Raw genomic sequence first — 20,042 nt, 5'->3', positions numbered from 1 at the left:
TTTTTCCACGGACCAGGTGGGATAGTGGATTTGGGATGATTAAAGCATGTTACATTTATTGTGCACTTTATTTCTATTATTATTACATTGTAATATATAATGAAATAATTATACAACTCACCATAATGTAGAATCAGTGGGAGCAGTGAGCTTGTTTTCCTGCAACTAGATGGTCCGATCTGGGGTTGCTGGGAGTGACAGATCATCGAGCATTAGATTCTAATAAGGAGCGCTCAATCTAGATCCCTCGAATGCACAGTTCACAGTAGGATTTGCGCTCCTATGAGAATCTAATGGCACCTCTGATCTGACAGGAGGTGGAGCTCATGGTAATGCAAGCAATGGAGAGTGGCTGTAAATTCAGAGGAAACTTCCCTCATTCACCCACTGCTCACCTCCTGCTGTGTGGCCCAGTTCCTAACAAACCATGGACCAATACTGGTCTGTGGTCCAGAGGTTGGGGACCCCTGTCCTAGAGGACTGACTGCCTAGAATCAGGAGAAAAGTGGGCTAGCAGGAAACCTTGACTTCAAGAGAAGGACAGAGAACTGTCCGAGTAGGAGCAGCAGAGAGGCGGGTGCTCTCAGAGGGAGGGGTATCAAGGAAGCCAAGGAGGAAGTCGAGGAAGAGAGAGAGACAGAGACAGAGAAATAAAGCAAGTGGCAAGATATTAATTGTCCATTATTCTATTCTTAGGTGTTCATGATTCTCTTCTTTCAAATTTTGTGTATGCTTGAAACTTTTCATCATAAAAAGTGAGAAAGAATAAAGAGATCGTGCCCTCATTGGGGAAAGGTTGTAAACATAGTCCGTTTCAAAGCCTGGGCTTGAGTAGGGGCCACACCAGAAGGCGTGAAGGACTGAGTTATGCTGGATCCATGACCATCAAGATCTTTCATCTCAGCCAGAAGCCCCTTGTGGCCTCATTATAATGAAGCCCCGCAGGGCAGCGCTTTCTTGCCAGCCTTACTGTGCTCCATTTCTTTAATGGCCTTTTTGCTCAACAATACAAGAGATCCAAACTGCTGATTCCAGCATAGGACGTAACTCACTACATTTTTTCACTCAAGCTTTCAACTCTGACTAATGGATTTTCTTTTCTTTTTTTTTCTTTTCTTTTCTTTTTTTTTTTTTTTGAGATGGAGTTTCACTCTTGTTGCCCAGGCTGGAGTGCAGTGGCATGATCTCAGCTCACTGCAACCTCTGCCTCTCGAGTTCAAGTAATTCTCCTGAATCAGCCTCCCGAGTAGCTGGGATTACAAGTGCCCACACCATGCCCAGCTAAATTTTTTGTTTGTTTGTTTGTTTTGAGACGGAGTCTCACTCTGTGGCCCAGGCTGGAGTGCAGTGGCGCAATCTCTGCTCACTGCAACTTCCACCTCCCGGGTTCAAGTGATTCTCCTGCCTTGGCCTCCCGAGTAGCTGGGATTACAGGCGTGTGCCACTACGCCCAGCTAATTTTTGTATTTTTAATAGAGATAAAGTTTCACTATGTTGGCCAGGGTGGACCATGTTGGCCAGGCTGCTAATTTCTCTATTTTCAGTAGAGATGGGGTTTTGCCATGTTGGCCAGGCTGGTCTCAAACTGCTGACCTCAGGTGATCCACCAGCCTCAGCCTCCCAAAGTGCTGGGATTACAGGCATGAGCCACCGCGCCTGCTAATGGATTTTCTAGAGAATTGCTGTGCTGCTTTTTTCTTTTATTTTGTGAGATTCTTTAAGGAATGAGAGTAGGGTGCTTCTGTGACCAGTAAACAAGAGCATGGGCTTTAGCCTAAGAGGGACTTGGATTCAGATCCAGGCTTCTGTGTTTACTAAGCTGTGTGGCCTTAGGCAAATCCAGCCTCACTGGGTGTTGCTTGCCTTACCTGTAACACCTATGAGGCAGTTTCAGTTTGTTGTTAAACATCAAATGCAGAAACCACTACAGTGCCAGGCATGGGATAGGAATTGCTGGTGTACAGTGGTGCAATCATAGCTCACTGCAGCCTCCTGGGCTCAAGTGATCTTCCAGTCTCAGCCTCCCGAGGAGTTAGGGCGACAGGTGCGTGCGACAACATCTGGTGAATTTTTAAAAATTTACTTAGAGTTGGGGTCTTCCTATGTCGCCCAGGCTGAGGGGCGGCTATTTTTATCTACTTCTTTTTCACTCCCTTTGCTTTGCCTTCCTTCTTTCCTCTTTCTCTATCATCCTCTTCATTTCATTTGGGTTTTGCTTTGGCAATTTCCCCCCCCCAAGAAACTGGAAACCAGGCTGGGTGTGGTGGCTTATGCCTGACACTTTGGGAGGCCGAGGTGGATGGATCACCTGATGTCGGGAGTTCAAGACCAGCCTGGCTAATATGGTGAAACCCCGTTTCTACTGAAAACAAAACAAAACAAAACAAAAACAAACAAACAAAAATAGAAAAATTAGCTGGGCATGGTGGCGTGCACCTGTAATCCTGGCTCCTCGGGAGGCTAAGGCAGGAAAATCACTTGAACTCGGGAGGCAGAGGTTGCAGTGAGCCAGGATGGAGCCAGTGCACTCCAACCTGGGTGAAGGGTGACACTCTGTCTCGGTCAAACAAACAAAACACACACACACACACACACACACACAAACCCAAAAATCTGGAAACCAGTGTGTGAAATTCTCGGGCTGTGGCATCACCTTTGCCACCCTGCGGTGATAGTGGAGCTAAAAGTCCCCTGAGAGAGGAGTCGAGTTGATGGTGGTTGAAGTGGGAGGGTGGAAATGGAGAAGTTCACCTTATATTAATAGGATCTGTAGGTAAAATTCGCCAGCACCCCAACCGTGTGGTTGGCTGAGCACCACAGGTGTAAATTATTATTAACTCCATGCCCAACAGAATTCAGCTCTCCTCTATTTTTACTACAGGAAAACACACAATAGCTGTTTAATTTTAAATTTTTTTCTTTTTCCCTCTGTGACTCAAGCCAAAGAGCAATAGCTATTTTTTAAAGTTAGCATTGTGTTCAGGCAGATATTAAACATTCCTCAATGGGCAAGGGTTTTAACATTCTTTACTTTTGTCTCTTTTTTTTTTTTTTTTTGAGACAGAGTCTCATTCTGTTGCCCACGCTGGAATGCACTGGTGTGACCTCGGCTCACTGCAATCTCCGCCTCCCGGGTCCTAGCCGCAGCCTCCAACTAGCTGGGATTACAGGTGCCCGCCACCATGCCCAGCTCATTTTTGTATTTTTTTAGTAGAGATGAAAGTTCGCTATGTTGGCCAGGCTGGTCGAACTCCTGGCCTCAAGTGGTCTGCCCACCTTGGCCTCCCAAAGTGCTGGGATTACAGCATGAGCCACTGCGCCCGGCCTTAACATTAATTTTTCAACACGTAATTCAGGCAAGATTAATAGAAAGAAAATGCGGTCCCAGATTGCCTTGCCCCAACCCCATCTTCTTTTGGCTTTTGGAGTATGAAAAAGGGGACGTGCTGTGGTCTCCGCCTGAAGCTGGCTCGCCCGGGAGCCCTCCTGGACCCGTAAGGAGAACAAACCCTGGCAAATCCAACTGGCCCGAAGTGGATTTGCTAGAGTGACAGGCAGCAAAATTAATCCAGTAAGACATTCGTAAGTGTATCACTTCACAAAGGAATCAAAAATGCAGGAATCTGATTGCAAAGATGCCAAGCAAAAGGACTGGGAGAAAACATGCCTACTGTGTACATTTGACTCTGTTTTGTGCCTTAAGAGCTACGTGAGAGGCCGACTCTTCCGTGGTTAGAATGGAGAACCCAGGGAGGCTTCCTTCAGGATGAAGAGTGAGGAGGGAAAGCTGCCAGGATGCGAGGCTGCTCTGGCGACAGGGTGCTTTCTCCTGCCCCTTCACCCCTGTGTCTCTCTCTCTGCTGTCCGGTCCTCTACAAATTGTCCAGCCCACTGCAGGGAGCCAGTCTGGTGGATTCAATACTTTGCCCCATTGGAGGGAGTCCTCATGGGCCACCCGTCAGGCAATGGACCTGTTCTGGTCAAGTGTCCTCCCCTGATCTCCAGCGACCTAGGTGGCGCCCAGTCTGGCTTGCCTGACCACCTTCCACCTCTGGTAGGGGGCAGGCATCATGCATGTGTTTGGAAAGTACATTTGATTTTATAGTTGAATTCTGAACTGTGGTCTTGGGACTGTCTTCAATAGCAAGGATCATGTGACCAAGCCCCCATTTCTTTCCACATTTCAGCTGCCTGATTTACTCCGAAAATGTACTCTGTGTGCTGGTTGGGGAGATTCTGAACTGGCTACTGATTCTGGCTCTAACATCAGGGGACCAGCCTTAAGACTTGGAGCAAGCCGCCACTTCTTAGGGTCCCAGTGTGCTGTCCTGTGGCACAGCAGGGTTAGGAGGGAGGAGCGCAAACTAACCTGCCATCACCCCGTGGCTGAGTTGGGATTTTGAAATGCTGTTGTTATACGTAATAACTTTTATGACTTCGGGTACCGAGAGAGGGAGGCCCTAATTCCTTTACCAGAACTCGAATCCTTGTGTACATAACGTTTTTAGGAATCTATGTTCATAGCTGGGGGACAGAGTGGCAGAATGGTGAAGTGTTCCCCCTGGCGTCACACCCGTCTCAGTGAGAATCAGCCTCTGTCACAGACCCGCTCCATGACCTTGGGAAGATGATCTGACTTCTCGACACCTCGTTTTCCTCCTCTGGGAAGTGGGGATACTAATGGGTCCTCCCCTCTGGCTCATTGGAGGAGTAAGAGGCAACACATGCAAAGCACTTAACCTGGAGCCCAGGTAGGGACCTGGCTGTGAGTTCAGAGCCCGGGATTTGTGGGATGGCCAGTGTATGCACTTCCAATGACTGCTGGCATTACCACAAACCCTCGGTAGCTTACACAACAGAAATTACTCTCTTACAGTTCTGGAGGCCAGAAGTCTAAACTCCATACTGTTCAGCTGTGCACTGGCTGCGGGCTTCAGGGGAGAATCCGTTTCTGGTCTCTTCCAGCTTCTGGTGGCCAGCAGCATTCCTTGGCTCGTGGCTGCATCACTCCAGTCTTCAAGGCCAGCATGTTCAAATCTCTCTCTGCTCCATCTTCACACGGCCTTCTCCTCGGTGTGTCTAATGTCCCTCTGTCTCCCTCTTACAGAGACACCTGCATTGGCCAGATGCAGTGGCTCACACCTGTAATCCCAGTGCCTTGGGAGGCTGAGGCGGGAGGATCACTTGGGGCCAGGAATTCAAGATCATGCTGGGCAACATGGTAAGACCCCGTCTCTACAAAATGAAAATAAAAGAACTGTATTTAGGGTCCACCCATGTAGTCCAGGATAATCTCCTTCCATGTCAAGACCCTCACTTAATCACATCTGCAAAGACCCTTGTATTCACAGGTTCTGGGGATCAGGGGGTGGATATATTTTGGGGAGGGAGACATTTCAGCCTATCACACCCAGCTGCGGGGGGCATGTTCCAGTTGGCTGTCCTTTTTGCCTCCACTGTCCGTTTGCTGTGGAGTTGGGCCCTCGTCTCCTCCAAGCTCCCCAGCCTCCCCTAGGCGCCCACGCGTCATCTTTCCTGCCCAAGCTCAGCTCCCTATCCTGAGACTTCCTATTTCTGCCCACAGCCACATCATTTTCTCTACCATCTTCCCCAGAACTATCTTTGACCCTTAATGCTCCTTCCCTTTCCTGACGCCACCCCACCCACACTTTACATCAGTCACCAAATCTCAGCATCACAGTCTGACTGAAAGGGAAACTTCTCATCTGACTTCTCAGACGCACAGAGATGGAGCTGAGCCCTAGAGAATGGGGGTGACTTGCTGGGGTCACATGGTGATTTCATGGCGAGGCTGGACCACAGCCCAGGCCCCTGGGATCCACTCCTACCCTGACTGCCCATCGGCAAAATGCTTCCTGGGGCCGAGGCTCTCCGCATCCTTCTGTCCCTTCCTCAGCTCTACCCTTGCCTCCCCTCCTCGGGAGGCTGCGGAAGCCTCATGGGCCTTCTCCAGCCAGCCTCTCTGGCCACTCCAGCATTCCTTTCACTGCTTTCATTTGGGTCACCCCTGTGGAGGTAGCGTCAGTGTTTCCCAGTGACCTAGAGGCAAAGTCCATCTGTTTGCAAGCATTTATTGAGCACCTATTATTATGTGCTAGTGGCCGGAGAGCCCAAGATGAACCAGGCATAGGCCCAGCCTTCAATCAGCCTGGCCCATATGCTGCCTTGGCCTGGCATTCACATTTCCACCTGCTCTTCTTGCCCGCTACACTGACCTACCATTGCCCCAAGCAGCCTACATCCGCAGCGGGACGCCTGCACTGCTGCTTCCGCGTGTGCTGGCCTGCTGGCCCTGTGTGTGTAGTATCCTGGCCCCTCCAGGCCCCATCAGAGCTTGTGCTGTCTTCAGTGCCCAGCATCTGTCCCTGCCCTGTACTCCATCCAACGCCCTGAAGTCAGTCCCTTCGCATGTGCGCCCTTCTGCAGCCCTCCAGCCTCTGTGGCCGGGTGGCGAGTCCTGCTTCTGTCTCGGGTTAACTGAAGCCTTGGCAGCTGCCCTTGCTGCCTCATGGGGTGTTTTTTGGCCTCTATCCCTCTCTCCCTCCGCTCCACTCTCCCTTTTCGCTACCGCCTGACTCTTCTGGTTTTTGCTATTGCCTGGAAGGTAGGCGACGTCACGGTGCTCTGTGCAGTAGAGGTAGCCCTGATTCCATGGCACTGACACCCCCACCTCAAACGCAGCTTCCCATGATGTTTCCTCTCTGGGGAAGCACAGCCGTGGCTGAACAGACACAGGCGAGCCCTTCAGCCTGGGTGCCTGTCCCCATACCCACCCAGGATCCAGAAACCTGGGGTCCTTCCAGGAAATTCCGGCTCACTCCCCAACAGGAAGTGTTCCTGCCTGTGTTAGAACTGGACATGTCCTTGCTTTCGACCTGGAGAAACCTGGCTAGTTGGAAGGCACAGATTCCTAACATTTTGAGGGACATTTGGCTTTTCCTGACAATTTGAGATTTTACTACCTATTGCTACGTAACAGACTAAAAACAACCAAAATGCTACTTGCCCACAAATCTGTGGGTCTGGAATTTAAACAGGGCATACTGGGTGCTGTTCCCTATCTGGGGGAACATCGCCTTCACCTAGACATGGGTTGCTTTGCTTAAACATTCCTGATCTTTTGCATACCCAAGAATGATCCATGTTAACTCGCATCTTGCACACCCAAGAATAAGTTGAAGATGTGGCTTCACCAATCCCATGTAAAGGGGTCCCGGCCGGTGTAGCTCTAGAGTCCGGAGGGTGGCTGGGTCAGCTTGAACATGGGCACATGTCTGGCTGAGCTCCTCGTTCTCCTCCATATAGTCTCAGGGGCCTCTCACTCTCCACGTGGCCTTTCCAACAGGAAAGTAAGCTGGTTGCATGGTGGCTCAGGGTTCCCAGGACTACAAATGTGGAATCCACTAAGGTTTCCTAAGGCATAGCCCTAGAGCTTGCACAGTCTTCAAAGCCCAGCATCTGTCCCTGTCCTATTATTTTGTTTTGTTTTGTTTTTTGGGATGGAGTCTCAATCTTGTCGTCCAGGCTGGAGTGCAGTGGTGCGATCTCAGCTCACTGCAACCTCCACCTCCTGGGTTCAAGCGGTTCTTCTGCCTCAGCCTCCCAAGTAGCTGGGATTACAGGCGCCCACCATCATGCCTGGCTTATTTTTGTATTTTTAGTAGAGATGGGGGTTTCACCATGTTGGCCAGGCTGATCTCGAACTCCTGATCCCAGGTGATCCACCCGCCTCAGCCTCTCAAAGTGCTGGGATTATAGGCATGAGCCACCACGCCCAGCCTCCTGCCCTGTTCTTCATCCAGCACCCTGAAGTGAGCCCCTCCACGTGTGCCCCTTGGCACAGCTGGCACAGTGTCACCTCTGTCACATTTTGTTGTTTCAGGCAGCCCAGATCCAGTGAAGTAATAGATAGAGGGCATGAATACCAGGAGGTGCATTTCACTGGGTGCTACCATTGTAACCGATGACTACATATGTCCTGTCTTTCCAGCTGGAGTCTAACTCTTCAGGGGATGCAGGGATGTGTTCTATCCCACAGCCCCTTTCAGAACGCTCACTCCTAGGAGTTGCTTGATCTGCATTCATTTTATTGAGAAGGAAACAGGGAGATCACAGATGCCAGGGGGCCATCTTGGAGGGCCTGTCATGCTGCTTACCCCTTCCTCACCAAGCACTTCCCCTGGCGTTGGCTGGAAGGAAAGGTAGCCATTTGGGCTACATTTGATCGAGGAGAAAGCTGAGTCTCAGTGAAGTTTTTAGTTTATACACTTGCTAAGGACCAAATGATAAATTGGCAGATTGGGGCTGAAAGCCTAGTGTGCTCATTTTGGTTGAAAACTAGGGAAATAAATTTACTTTTCAGAAATTGATTTTCAGGTAAATTTATCTGAATGCATCTGTATTAGCAAGACATATGTTTTTTTTTACATTTTTATTATTTTTTATTTTAATTTTAATTTTAATTAATTAATTATTTTTTTTTTTTTGAGACTGAGTCTCACTTTGTTGTCCGGTCTGAAGTGCAGTGGCGTGACCATGACTCACTGCAGCCTGGACCTCCTGGCTCCTGGGCTCAAGTGATCCTCCCACCTCAGCCTCCCGCCCTGAGGAATGTGCCACCACGCCCAGCTAATTTTCTTGTATTTTTTTTAGTAGAGAGGGGTTTCTCCAATGTTGTCCAGGTTGATCATGTGATCCACCTCCCCAGCCTCCCAAAGTGCTGGGTTAACAAGCCTGAGCCGCCACACCCGAGGGCTTGTGTTTGACCAGATATCACTCTCCGTGAGTCATCCACCACTGTGCCTTGCATGGGGACAGATTTGTTATTTGTGTGGTATGTGTCTTTTTAGCATACAGAATTACATTTCTTTCCTTCTTGAAACTGTGGATAGGTTATATGAGTTATCATGAGGTCACCACCACCTCCACCAATTTGGAAATAGGGAACTAGGATTTCCCTTGGAGAGAGGGTGGCCAGGTTTTACAAATGAAAATACAGGGTGCTTAGTTAACTAGAATTTCAAATGAACAACAAATAACTTTTAATGTTAAGTATATCCCATGAAATTTATGGGACATGCTTATACTAAAAAATTACTCATTGTTCACCTGAAATTCCGATGTGACTAAGAATCCTGCATTGTTTTGGCAATTAGAAAACTGTAAAACTGTAAAACGAATGCATATGGATTAGAACAAATATAAACTTCTAATGTAAAGAAATGTAAAGTTACCTTAAGAGATCAGAATGGGTTCTTTAGCAATAGTTGGTTACAACTGAAGTTTGTAAAAAAAAGGTATATTTACAAAAACACTTCTAACCTCTTGTAAGTTACGTCAAGAACACGCCAATCAGAAAGGGGGTTAGGGCCGGGTGTGATGTCTCACGCCTATAATCCCAGTGCTTTGAAAGGCCAAGGTTGGAGGATCACTTGAGCCCGGGAGTATGAGAGCAGCCTGGGCAACATAATGAGACCCCATCTCTACAAAAAAATAAAAACTATCTGGGTGTGGTGGGCTGCGTCTGTAGTCCCAGCTACTCAGGAGGCTAAAGGAGGAGGATTGCTTGAGTCTGGGAGTTTGAGGCTACAATAAGCTATGATCATGCCGCTGCACTTGAGCCTGAGTGACAGAACAAGACCCTATCTGAAAAAAAAAAAAAAGTGTGAGGAGATCGATCAGTAATAGAAAATGAAAGGTCAAAGAGAAAAACTTTGGGCCAGGTATGGTGGTTCATGCCTATAATCCCAGCACTTTGGGAGGCCCCATGGGTGGATCGCTTGAAGTCAGGAGTTTGAAACCAGCCTGGCCAACATGGCGAAACCCCATCACTACCAAAAACACAAAAATTAGCTGGGTGTGGTGGTGCATGCCTGTAATCCCAGCTACTCGGGAGGCTGAGGCACGAGAAATTGCTTGAACCCAGGGGGCAGATGTTGCAGAGAGCTGAGATCGCACCACTGCACTCCAGCCACAGCAAGACTCTGTCTCAAAAAAAAAAAAAAAGAGAGAAGCAAACTTTGGTCATTTTCCTCAACGCCATCTGGAAGCACCAACTTCCAGGCTGAGACGGCTCAGATCTTACTGTGGAGATGCACTTGCCAAGTGTCTTCGTCAGCTTGGGCTGCTGTCACAGAGTACCAGAGGCTGGCCAGATTATACAACAAGCATTTATCACTCACAGCAGAGGCTAGGAAGTCCAAAGTCAAGCGCGAGCATGGTTGGGTTCTGGGGAGAGCTCTCTTCCTGGTCCTTAGATGGCCAATTTCGTGTTGTATCCTCACATGACTGTGAGAGAGAAAGAGGATGCACCAAACTTAGAGGGGTAGGAGCCATTAGGGTCATCAACTAATTACCCATGCTTACCAAGAAAACTTGTTATAAATTGGCTTCCCGGCAGGGCGTGGTGGCTCACGCCTGTAATCCCAGCACTTTGGGAGGCTAAGGCGGTTGGATCATCTGAGGTCAGGATTTGGAAACCAGCCTGGCCAACATGGAGAAACCCCGTCTCTACTAAAAATACAAAAATTAACTGGGCATGGTGGTGGGCACTTGTAGTCCTAGCTGTTTGGGAAGCACTGGAACCCGGGAGGGGGAGGTTGCGGTCAGCCGAGACCGCACCACTGCACTCCAGCCTGGGTGACAAAAGTGAAAGTCTGTCTCAAAAAAAAAAAAAAAAAGAAAAGAAATTGTCTTCCTGTGCCTTCCGGGAGTGAAGGTGCTGATCTATGAACCTATGTCCCCAACCCACTAAGGGTGACGATTCAATACAAAGTCACTGGGATTTTTCTACAACATTCTCTCCGTGAGCTTGGACGATATGAGACTGATCCACTCTTTGATTCTTTTTTTTTTTTTTTTTTTTTGAGACAGGGTCTTGCTCTGTTGCCCAGGTTGGAGTGCAGTTGCCCAGGTTGGAGTGCAGTGGCATGATCTTGGCTTATGGCAGCCTCAATCTCCTGGGCCCAGGCGATCCTCCCACCTCAGCCTCCTGAGTAGCTGGGACCACAGCTGCACGCCACCACACCTGGTTAAGCTGATCAATTCTTGCTGTGATGAGTCACCCCCAGTTGACACTCAATATCAGTTAGTCGTGTTTTATACCAACAAGCACGCTTTGTTTTTCTGGATTGCTACTACAGCAAATGGCAGATTCCATTTCTTCAGGGTATAAATTCACAATAAGAACAGGTAGCAACCAGGCTCAGTGGCTCACACCTGTAATCCCAGCACTTTGGGAGGCCGAGGCAGCACATCACCTGAGGTCAGGAGTTCGAGACCAGCCTGACCAACATGGAGAAACCCCATCTCTACAAAATTAGCTGGGTGTAGTGACGCACTTTGGGAGGCTAAGACGGGTGGATCACTGGAGTCCAGGAGCTCACAACCAGCCTGGGCAACATAGCAAGACTCCAACTCTAAAAAAGTTAAGATTAAACAGGTGTGGTGGCACATGCCTGTAGTCTCAGCTACGTGGGAGGCTGGGGTGAAAGGATTGCCTGAGCCCAGGAGGTCAAGGCTGCAGTGAGCTGTGAGTGCACAACCTGGGCAACAGAACGTGACCTTGTCTCTAAAAAAAAAAAAAAAAACCAAAACCAAAACGAAACAAATCACTGCATTATTTTAATAAAAACATATGTATCTTATGGGCCGGGTGCAGTGGCTCATGCCTTTAATCCCAGCACTTTGGGAGGCCGAAGTGGGAGGATTGGCTTGAGCTCAGGAACTCAAGACCAGCCTGGGTAATACAGTGAGACATCGATATTACAATTCAAAACAACAATAAAAAAATGAGCTGGGCATGGTGGCACACACCTATAGTCTTAGCTACTCGGAGGGCTGAGGCAGAAGGATTGCTTGAGCCCAGGAGGTCAAGGCTAAAGTGAGCCCTGATTGTGCCACTGTACTTCACCCTGGGTGACAGAGTGAGACCCGGTCTAAAAAAAAAAAAAAAAGATAGCTAGCAGAGCAGCCTGGCCAACAACATGGTGAAACCCTGTCTCTAGAAAAATACAAAAATTAGCCGGGCGTGGTGGCGGGTGCCTGTAATCCCAGCTACTCCAGAGGCTGAGGCAGGAGAATCACTTGGACCCGGGAGAAGGAGGTTGCGGTGAGCCGAGATTGTGCCATTGCACTCCAGCCTGGGCAACAGAGCAAAACTCCAATCTTAAAAAAAGAAAAAAAGAAAAAAAGATAGCTAGGTAGATAGATAGAGGTATCTGCAAATCATTCCTAGGAGCAGCCCAGGCCTAGAGAGTTAAACCACCCATAGTGACTCACATCAACAGGCCCTTTTGTCAGCGGGCATTTCCATAATTAGAACTTGTGACCAACATGTCCAACCACGAGGATATATCACAAGTACTTGTCTCCAGCGCTAGTTTCTTAGCACAAAAAGAACCTGTTAAATGTCAGGGCTTTGTGTTTTTGCCTTTGGGCTTTTGCCATGCCTGGTTATTGGGCACCTTCTGGTCATAACCAGTTAGTTGAAAGGAGCTGTTCCCATGTCTGCTTTAATTCTCTCATTAACCCTGGGGGCCAGAGGTTCTTACTGTCCATACCCCTGGATAAACACACTGAGTCCCAGGGAGGTAAAGTGCCTTGGCCGGGGCCACCCAGGAGCTGGTGGTGCCTCAGTTGAACCCAAGGCCACGGACCGTGGAGTTCACACACTCTCACTATGGCACATGGGCCTGAGCCTCAGGAACACTGTAAAGTAGGTTGGCTTCCCCCTCACGGAGCCCCTACCCGGGACAGCCGCAATCCCTCAGGGCCCCTCTAGGTGCCTGCTTGGCTGACTGGGCAGCCCGGAGAGAACAGTGACCCAGGAAAGCAAGAGGAGAGTTTCCAGGAGGACAGAACACTGGTGCTATCAGGTGCCAGGAGCAGTGTGTACCACACGCGGCCCTCCTCTGCTGTGGCTTTGTGTCTTTGATATGTGCTATGCCCTCAGCCTGGGCTGCCCTGGACTGGCCGTCCCTACCCCTCCAAGACTTAGCCCAAAATCTTACTTGTTTAATTTTTTATTTTTTGGAGATAGGGTCTCTCTCGGTCCACCGGGCTGGAGTGTAGTGGCACAATCTTGGCTCACTGCAACCTCCACCTCCCAGGCTCAAGCGATTCTCCTACCTCAGGCTCCCGAGTAGCTGGGATTCTAGGTGCGCCCGCCACCATGCCTGGCTGATTTTTATATTTTTAGTAGAGACAGGGTTTTGCTATGTTGGCCAGGGTGGTCTTGAACTCCTGACATCAGGTGATCCATCTGCCTCGGCCTCCTAAAGTGCTGGGATTATAGGCATGAGCCACTGCGCCTGGTTTCCAAAATATCACTCTTTTCCCCAGAATGGAAATACAATTATTATTCAAAATATAAGAATAATCTTGGCCGGGCGCGGTGGCTCACACCTGTAATCCCAACACTTTGGGAGGTCGAGGTGGGCAGATCACGAGGTCAGGAGTTTGAGACCAGGTTGGCCAACATAGTGAAACCCCGTCTCTACTAAATATACAAAAAATTAGCTGGGCACGGTGGCGGGCACCTGTAATCCCAGCTACTTGGGAGGCTGAGGCAGGAGAATCGCTTGAAGCTGGGAGGCGGAGGTTTCAGTGAGCTGAGATCGTGCCACTGCACTCCAGCCTGGCAATAGTGTGAGATTGTCTCAAAAAAAAAAAAAAAAAAAAAAGAGAAAAGAAAAGAAAAGAAAAAAAGAGTAATCTTAAAAAATAAAAATATATAAATTTTAAAACTTTTTATATATACACGTAAAATTTATATGCATATTATATATGTTCAAATGTGCGAATGTATTTTTGTATTTGTATACACTTAAACTAAAATATGTAAATTTATATATAAAACTATAAAATATGAACATATTATACTATGTACATATTTTGTAACCCTTATTTTCACTCACTACAAAATAAATGTATTTTATATGGTAAGTTAGCTTTGCATAATTTTTTCCAGGTAAATAGTTTAAAAAATACAAAACTAGTAAATGCTCATTGCAAAAAAAAAAAAAAATTGTTAAAAAATATCAAGAAGAGGCCGGGCGCGGTGGCTCAAGCCTGTAATCCTAGCACTTTGGGAGGCCGAGATGGGTGGATCACGAGGTCAGGAGATCGAGACCATCCTGGCTAACACGGTGAAACCCCATCTCTACTAAAAAATACAAAAAACTAGCCGGGCGAGGTGGCGGGCACCTGTAGTCCCAGCTACTTGGGAGGCTGAGGCAGGAGAATGGCGTGAACCCGGGAGGCGGAGCTTGCAGTGAGCTGAGATCCGGCCACTGCACTCCAGCCTGGGCGACAGAGCGAGACTCCGTCTCAAAAAAAAAAAAAAAATATCAAGAAGAAAGTAAACAGCACAAAAATCCCTCCTTCTGAAGACAACCATTATTAACATTTTGGCAAACATCCTTTTTTTTTGAGATGGAGACTCGCTCTGTCACCCACTGCAACCTCCGCCTCCCTGGCTCAAGCAATTCTCCTGCCTCAGCCTCTGGAACAGCTGGGATTACAGGCACACATGAACACATCCAGCTATTTATATATATATATATATATATATATATATTAGTAGAGACAGGGTTTCACCATCTTGGCCAGGCTAGTCTTGAACTCCTGACCTCAAGTGATCTCCCCACCTCGCTCCCCCAAAGTGCTGGGATTACAGGCGTGAGCCACCGTGCCTGGCCCAAACATCTTTTTTACACACATACACACCCATATTTTTACATCAATAGTCTCAAATTACATATACACAGTTTTGGGACTTTTAAAAAAATTTCAGCAAGATCTTGTGGACATCCTCCCATGATAATACGCATAGCATGAGATTGTTCTTTTTAATGACCACATAATATTTTATTGTGAGAGCATAAATTTATTGAATTTATTTATAAACACTAGTGGCGAGAATCCATTTTTCAGCTTTTCAGAATTAAAAACAACACTGTGATGAGCCATCTTTATATATGGAATCTTTCTGGAATAAGAAATAAATGGACTGAAAAATTAGAATGTACAATTCCAGAGGTCCCACATTGTCAAATTACGTTGAAAAATGTGCACCACGAAAAAGTCTAAAAGTTCAGCCAAGTTTCATTTGGGTCATTTCTGGGCAAAAGGACCAGACATGATTTTGTTTTTCTTCCTATTCCTCTGTCCTCCTCAGCTTTTCTATTCTAAGTGTGTCCTTCGTTATGCTGATGCAAGTTGGCATTTTTACATTGCACAAGAATATATGGTTGTAATCCACGCAAGTGTCGCCTCTGACGACACTCTCTTTCCAGTTCCTCCTGCACCACACTTGCTCTCATCACCTGCTACAGGGGAGGGACCTGCTAGCCCTGTGCCTAAGTTAGCACCAGCAGGAACCCACAGGTGTTCAGTGGGGAGCTGCTGACTGCCTTGGAGACGTGAATTGGAGACAATCTGTTAATGGCTCATGGTCCTAGGGTAACCCCCTCGGCTGGCACCTGCATTTAGCGCAGCAGTGAGCCAAGCTGTTTCCAGCTTGTGGGAAAGAAGCCTTGAGGGGTCCTTAAGGGCAAGAAGGCCTTTCCCAGCTCAGTCCAATCAGATACCCGCTGTGGCTGTGCTTCTTCTGGCCACAGGTCCCTGTCTTTGTTGGTTCCCTGCACTGACCTGGCCAAAAGGAAGCTGCTTGCTTCTGGGCAGCAGCTATCCCCTCCCCCAGAAAGTCTAAAAGGACACAGAGGACGTCTTCAGTATTTCCATAGAGGTCACAAGTGAAGCGGGTCGCTGTTTTATGTTTGGTTGGTGCTGAGACACTTCCTCTTTCATTTACATCTTATTCAGGCCACCTCCTCCATCCCCCTTGAAGACTGAAAAAGGGGAACTCGAAAGAAAAACTGAAAATTTCAGACCGAGCTACAGCGCAGGAGACCATGCTGTCATCCTGAAGCAGAGGCTGGGGACACCACCAAGAGGATCACAGCATCCTCCAGGGTTCACTGACGCCACTGACCCAGGTTTTCTTTTCTTTATTTTATTTTTTTTTAAATAGAGATCAGAATCTTGCTAGGTTGCCCAGGCTGATCTCAAACTCCTGAGCTCAAACAATCCTCCCACCTCAGCCTCCTAAAGTGCTGGGATTACAGGCTTGAGTCACTATACCGGGCCTGACCAGGAACTTTCTTCCTCCCCTCATTTGAACTTTCTTAGCTCCCACTCAAGTCTAAATGCTACGTGGTATCCTTGAAACTCCTAATTCCTAATTTTTCAGGAAGTGAAATGATATTCTTAAAGTAAAAACCAAAATCTGCTTTTGCTCGATTCTTTGAATTTACTGTATTTATATGCCATATATATAGAGAGAGAGAGAGAAAAAAAAGTACATATAGATATACATGCACATATGTACACACACACACACACATCAGATTGTGGTAGCTTTTGGAAACTCTGAGGCACAGAAAATAAGTTGCCTAACAAGACATCAAAGAATTGCAAAAGAGGCCACAGCCCCAAAGGCCTTACTGACTGCTTTGTGATTTGTAGCATGACAACTGATAAGCATCTATTTGCTTCAGTAAATAGAAGCTGAATCATAACATTTGTTCCAGGAAACAGTAACTGAAGTCGCAAATCATAAATAATAAAGCATGAAAAATCTTCTTTTAGTCTAATGGACTAAAAGATTTCTTGCTTTTTTCATTTCTGCTAATGGCCTCTCTCCCTTGGCACCGCCAGAGTTGGCCCATTAAAGGTGAATCGAGCCTCAGTTTGCAGGCAGGACGTGGTCCAAAAGATCATTTGTAAGTTGGTTGTGTGGACCAAAGAATGTGTTTTCCCCTAGAAACCATTTTTCTCAGGGTGACTGGGTTCTCAGGGTCGCTTGCACAGTGCTGTTCAACTTCTACTGAAGCTGAGCTCTGGGTCTTTGAGGGCAGGTTCTCTGCAGTGCAGGAGGGAGAAATCAGGTTACCTGCTGCTGCTTTGCATACGGCCCTGGCTCTGAGCACAATTTGAGCATAAGTTTTCTTTTCTACGTTCTCAACTCCCTTTTGGTGTCCAGGTCCAGCGCCCTAGTCCCGGGATTGCAGCACCCTCTCCTAATGTACTTTACCCACCTCTGGGCTGCTTGCCTGCTGAGGGGGGTCTGGGACCCCACATTACCCATTTATTCCTGCTTCCTGACCAATCAGACTTCCATTTCCTCAGGGCAGTTGATATCAGCTAAGGGCCAGGGGGGAAAGCAAAAGGAACAGATATGAATTCACACTAGTAGGTGAATCATGGAGAACCTCTTAACCCTCTTAATACCTTCTCGTGTTAAAAAGAATTAGTTGTGGGACCTGAGAGTCCTTGTCGGGCAGTATGGGTCAGGGATGAACAAGGTGACTAAGGATTCATTTTCACGCACACATTAGTGGGACTCTCAGGCTCTTTACTGCACCTGCTTCCAGAACACTGGCAGTCAGTCAGGAAACGATGCTACTCTGGAAAAAACCGGGATGGTCACAGAGAAGAAACTTTCAGATTCAGACACTGGGGAGACTCCCCTCAGTGAATAAGCTGGTTCTGTGCCAGATCGCCTCTGAGAATAAGCCACCTTCATGCACACAGAACCCTCTACCAGTTCTCTGTACCTCATAATGAAATCTTAACAGATAGCCAAAGATTACCAGATGTTTATGGAAAGTCCTAACATGAAACAAAGAGACCAAAAGAGAGGAAACAACAGAACAAATCTTTAAAAGTGGCATAGTTACTATCTATAGAGAAATAAGAAAAGACATTTTATCCATGAGACATTTTATCCATGAGAGGATGTATTTTAGACTGTTTGGGATGCTATAACAAAATACGATACACTGGGTGGTTTATAAACAACAGAAATTTATTTCTCATGGTTCTAGGGACTGGAATCAAAGATCAAGGCACTGATTTGGTGTCTGGAGAGGGCCTGCTTTCTGGTTCAGAGATAGTGTCTTCTTGCAGGGGCTTCACGTGGCAGAAGGGGTGAACTGGCTCCCTAGGGTCTCTCCCTAGGGTCTCTCTCTCTCTTTTTTTTTTTTTTTTTTCAGACAGAGTCTCGCTCTGTCGCCCAGGCTGGAGTGCAGTGGTGCGATCTCGGCTCACTGCAAGCTCCGCCTCCCGGGTTCATGCCATTCTCCTGCCTCAGCCTCCCGAGTAGCTGGGACTACAGGCGCCTGCCACCTCGCCCGGCTAGTTTTTTGTATTTTTTAGTAGAGACAGGGTTTCACCGTGTTAGCCAGGATGATCTCGATCTCCTGACCTCGTGATCCGCCCGTCTCGGCCTCCCAAAGTGCTAGGATTACAGGCTTGAGCCACTGCGCCCGGCCCAGGTCTTTTTTATAAAGGCACTAATACTATGCATAAGGGTTCCATTCTCATGACCTGATCACCTCCCAAAGGTTCCCATCTACAAATACTATCACTTTGGGGGTTAGGTCTCAATATATAAATTTTGGGGAGACACAGACATTCAAACCATAGCAGGGTGCAAAATAAAATAATCATAATAAGAAAGGGATTTTGGCTATGAAAAAGCAGAATAGTTTAAAGTAAGTATTCAAAAGAAAAGATAGAAAATAATTGATAAAGTCTGGGTGCCATGGCTCACACCTGTAATCCCAGCACTTTGGGAGGCCAAGACGGGTGGATCACGAGGTCAGGAGTTCAAGATCAGCCTGGCCAAGATGGTGAAACCCCGTCTCTACTAAAAATACAAAAAAAAAAAAAAAAAAAAAAAAATTAGCCAGGCGTGGTGGTGGGGGTCTGTAATCCCAGCTACTAGGGAGGCTGAGGCAGAGAATTGGTTGAACCCAGGAGGTGGAGGTTGCAGTGAGCTGATATCACATCACTGCACTCCAGTCTGGGCGACAGAGCAAAACTCTGTCTCAAAAAAATAAAAAAAGAAAGAAAGAAAAAGAAAAAGAAAATACTTGATAATAACTTCAGAACATAGTACAAAAAGATGGAAAAATGTGAGAGATAAGAACATTTGAGGATCTATTCTGAAAGTCCAACATCCAGCAAGAATGGAGGGTAGGAAATTATTTTAAAAATACCAGGAAATTTCTCAGAATGAAAGCATAAGAGTCTCAGTATCGAAGGGCCTGCTAAGTGAGCCACAAAATGAATGGGAAAAAAGGCTCAGGCTAAGGCACATCTTTATAACCCTTCAGAACTCTAAGGATAAAAAAGAGATCCTAAAATCTTCCTAAAAATAACAGATAACATACAAAGGACTAGGAATTAAAATGGCATTGAACATCTCAGTAGCAACACTGGAAGTCAGAAGAAACTGGAGCAAACTATTTGTAATTCTGAGGGGAAATGATTTGCAGTCTAGAATTCCACACCAACTCAATAAATTCTCAGTCAAGTATGAGGGCAGAATAAAAACATTTTCAGATGTCAAAGATCTCAAAGTATTTATGTACTTTTATTCCAGAAGGTTCTGGGGATGTGCTACTGAAACCAAAGAAATAAGCCAGGAAAGAGGAAGACACAGAATTTAATAATTTAAGAAACAGGGGATCCAACAGAGCAAAGTGTAGTTGCAGCCCTAGGAACAACTATGCAGTAGGCCCATGGACGACCAGTACAGATAGGAATGGGGAGGTGAAAGTACCCAGAAAAAAAATGTAACCAGTGTGCATGGGCCATGTAGAGAAGCATTAAAAAACAAAGTAAAGAATCAGAGAACATAAAAAATGAGGCACATGCATATTATATAGTTTTTTTAAAGAAAATAAATAATAGAAATCAAGTGATGATTAACTCCAGGCAAAAATAAAGAGGTTCTACAAGAAAGAAAGCATGGTCATAGTACACTACTTGGCTCTGGAGTGCACAATGTTTGCATAATCATCATAATGTACACACTGACCACCAGATTCAACCAAAATGTGTGATATAATCACAAGAGGAATGAGAGGTGGAAAGTATGATGTATGAAAGTTAAGTCCTCATCTCTCATGGCAATAAATTAACAGATGCTACCTAAAATTAAAAGATCAAGA

General features: G+C 46.8%; 2 long non-coding RNA genes across 2 annotated transcripts; one reads left to right on the top strand and one right to left on the bottom strand.

Annotated features, from left to right (window-relative positions):
• Window positions 1-3,332: 3,332 nt before the first annotated feature.
• LOC135967744 (uncharacterized) lies at window positions 3,333-7,355 on the bottom strand. Its single transcript, XR_010581941.2, has 2 exons — window positions 7,150-7,355; window positions 3,333-5,235 (listed from the first exon to the last, which is right to left on the bottom strand). It is a non-coding gene; the product is annotated as an uncharacterized lncRNA (long non-coding RNA).
• Window positions 5,108-19,509, top strand: LOC135967745 (uncharacterized). Its single transcript, XR_010581942.1, has 2 exons — window positions 5,108-5,221; window positions 15,847-19,509. It is a non-coding gene; the product is annotated as an uncharacterized lncRNA (long non-coding RNA).
• The last annotated feature ends 533 nt before the right edge of the window (window positions 19,510-20,042 follow it).

Source organism: Macaca fascicularis, chromosome 16 (genome assembly GCF_037993035.2).
Source record: "Macaca fascicularis isolate 582-1 chromosome 16, T2T-MFA8v1.1".
NCBI lineage: Eukaryota > Metazoa > Chordata > Mammalia > Primates > Cercopithecidae > Macaca > Macaca fascicularis.
The sequence above is the reverse complement of the archived record's forward strand: the minus strand, read 5'-3'. Positions and strand labels throughout refer to the sequence as shown.